This window comes from Glycine soja, chromosome 13, assembly GCF_004193775.1.
Source record: "Glycine soja cultivar W05 chromosome 13, ASM419377v2, whole genome shotgun sequence".
Taxonomy (NCBI): Eukaryota; Viridiplantae; Streptophyta; class Magnoliopsida; order Fabales; family Fabaceae; genus Glycine; species Glycine soja.
Window position 1 is genome coordinate 8,021,986 of NC_041014.1, and position 3,107 is coordinate 8,025,092.

Below are 3,107 nucleotides of genomic sequence, written 5' to 3' on the forward strand. Positions count from 1 at the left end.
CACAGCTCCTTCAAGAATTTGGCATATCTTGGAATTTGCTTTATTGCATCCAACAGAGGTATGTTTACCTCTACCTTTCTAAACGTTTCCAAGATCTCTTTCTCTGCCTCTTCCATTTTTTTGTTGGAAACTGCTCTTGGAGGGAATGGAAGAGGGGGAATGTGCTGCTTCTGCAAATCAGAATTACCTGTGGAAGAAGATTCACCTGCACAGAAATTGTTAGGTAAATTTTTGTCATCACCTTTTTCTAGAATAGAGTGAAGTTTGGCAGGTTCATTTGCAGATGAGGAAGGTGCTACGGGTTGAGGTCCTTGACATTGCTTTCCCGACCTCAATAAAATGGCACTGACATTTTTGGGATTTTGGACAGCTTGAGAAGGCAGCTTGTCAGAATTCTGGGACTGTTGTTGATTCAATTGGGTAGCCAATTGTCCCATCTGATTGGTTAAGCTCTGAATGGAGGCTCTGGTCTCTTGCTGAAACTGCATGTTCTGCATAGTCATTTGCCTCACAAGTTCTTCGAGGGAAGGTTGTGGAGGGGCCTCAACTGTTGGCTGTTTCTGGGGTTGTTGCTGTTGTTGGATTGGTGGAGGAATGTATGGTCTGTTTGGGCCAGCAGCATTTTGGAAGGAAGGAGCAGGCTGCTGTTGTTGCTGAGGGCTAGACCATCTGAGGTTAGGGTGATTCCTCCATCCAGGGTTGTATCTGTTGCTGGAAAGGTCATAATTGTTCTGCTGTGGTTGATTTTGCTGCTGAGGTTGAGGAGGTCTATTGTAAATATTTGCAGCATAAGCTTCAGGCTGCTCAATTGCTCCAGGTTGCTGCATGGAAGGGCAAAGGTCTGTATGGTGGTCAGCAGAGGAGCACAAACCACAAACCCTTGCGACAGGTACAGATTTCTGATTCAAGGCCAGCTGGGTTACCAAGTTGACCAACGCATCCAGTTTGCCTTCAAGCTTCTTAGTTTCAGATGATGCAGATGGGTTTGTAGCTACCTCATGCACTCCTCTAATGACTATGGCATCATTTCTGGCACTAAACTGCTGGGAATTGGAGGCCATCTTCTCAATTAAATTTTTGGCTTCAGCAGGAGTCATGTCTCCAAGGGCTCCACCACTGGCAGCATCTATCATACTTCTCTCCATATTACTGAGTCCTTCATAAAAATATTGGAGAAGAAGCTGTTCTGAAATCTGATGGTGGGGGCAACTGGCACATAGTTTCTTAAATCTCTCCCAGTACTCATACAGGCTCTCTCCACTGAGTTGTCTAATACCTGAGATATCCTTCCTGATGGCTGTGGTCCTGGAAGCAGGGAAAATGTTTTCTAAGAATACTCTCTTAAGGTCATCCCAGCTCGTGATGGACCTTGGAGCAAGGTAATACAGCCAGTCCTTTGCCACTCCCTCTAATGAATGAGGAAAAGCCTTCAGAAATATGTGATCCTCTTGGACATCTGGGGGTTTCATGGTGGAGCAGACAATGTGGAATTCTTTCAAATGTTTGTGCGGGTCTTCACCTGCAAGGCCATGAAACTTTGGAAGCAAATGAATTAGTCCAGTTTTAAGAACATATGGGACATCCTCATCAGGGTATTGGATGCACAAGCTTTCATAGGTGAAATCAGGTGCAGCCATTTCCCTTAGAGTCCTCTCACGAGGTGGAGGTTGTGCCATGTTCTCAGAATGTGCAAAATCAGAATGCTCAGAATCAGAATGCTCAAAATTATAATGCTCAAGATCAAGATGTTCAAAATCACCAATAACAGAATGCACAGATTCACCAGTTATGGAATGCTCAGAATGATCAAAAGGTGTAAAATGATGCCTAACTAATCTATGAAATGTCCTATCTATCTCAGGATCAAAGGGTTGTAAGTCAGATGGATTGCCTCTAGTCATACACTACATTCAGCATGCACACAACTAGTTGCCTTGTCATGTAAATAAAGGTGTAGGTTTGAACTACAGCTACCCTCAAATGATATCCAAATGACTTGAAATTTTGTGAGCAACCTTATAAAATGATGAGAAGATAGCACAAAAAATTTCAGACAAAAATTCAAAGTCTAACTATGAAAGCTAAAAATGGTAAGTTAAGAAAAATAAGTGAATAAAACTTGAAAAATAAAAAACTTTTGACAGAATCGCTTTTTTTGGACGATGGAGACCGGCTGCCACGGCGTAGGAAATTTTTTTCTACCCCAAATGCATATATAATAATTGCGATTCTGATAACCGGAGCAAAAGTTATGGCCGTTTGAAGTTTTGACAAACACAAAATTTGCTACTTTTTTGGAACTTTCAAATCTGACCAAACTAAAGGCTCTAGCTATTTTTCCCACAAAATATGGATTAAAAGAAGTTACCACAAAAAAATTCAGCCAAAAATAACAACCCTAGCTACTAAAACAAAAAATCCCAATTAATTCAGCATGGGTGGTCGCTAAAATCCGTCTCTAATTGATTTCTACTACTACTCTGTTTTTGCCGCAAGCTGATTTCTACTACTACTCTATTTTCAAGCACAATTTTCACAGCAAAACACACAAGACTGAAACAGGGGAAACGCTTAATGGGAAAACTGAAACAGAACACACATTAAACAAAATACCAGGACACTAAACAACACTAACACACATACTAACACAATACTAACAATTAAACATAAAACACGAAAGGATTAAACACACAGCACTAGCTAGCTATTATGAACCTTTGGACACTGCTCCCCGGCAACGGCGCCAAATTTGATCGAGGTCGTACCCGAATCAAATAAACATGAAAATGCAGTAACTAGGAAGTGATCCTAGGTCGTTTCCCAACGAGCAGTGACAAGCCAAATGTTCATAATATACTTGCAGTAACAGTAACGATGGGGGGGGGGGGGGGGTTTGGTTGTTTGGTAATTAAAGAGCAGACAAATAAAATGGAATACGAAACTACTAATATTAAAAACGGGTTGTTTCCTCTGATTCAGAAGCCACTCTCTTATCCTGGGTTATGGAGAATTCGTCCCTAACAGTCAACCACTTAATCCAACCTTATTTCAATTTACTAAGCGAAAATCAACTTAGGGTTTTCATTACGTGATTAGGCACCACATAC

At 41.3% G+C, this 3,107-nt stretch overlaps 1 non-coding gene across 1 annotated transcript; it reads left to right on the forward strand.

The window, feature by feature from the left end:
* Positions 1-1,191: 1,191 nt before the first annotated feature.
* Positions 1,192-1,298, forward strand: LOC114382887. The gene has a single exon (XR_003660344.1). It is a non-coding gene; the product is annotated as a small nucleolar RNA R71 (small nucleolar RNA).
* The last annotated feature ends 1,809 nt before the right edge of the window (positions 1,299-3,107 follow it).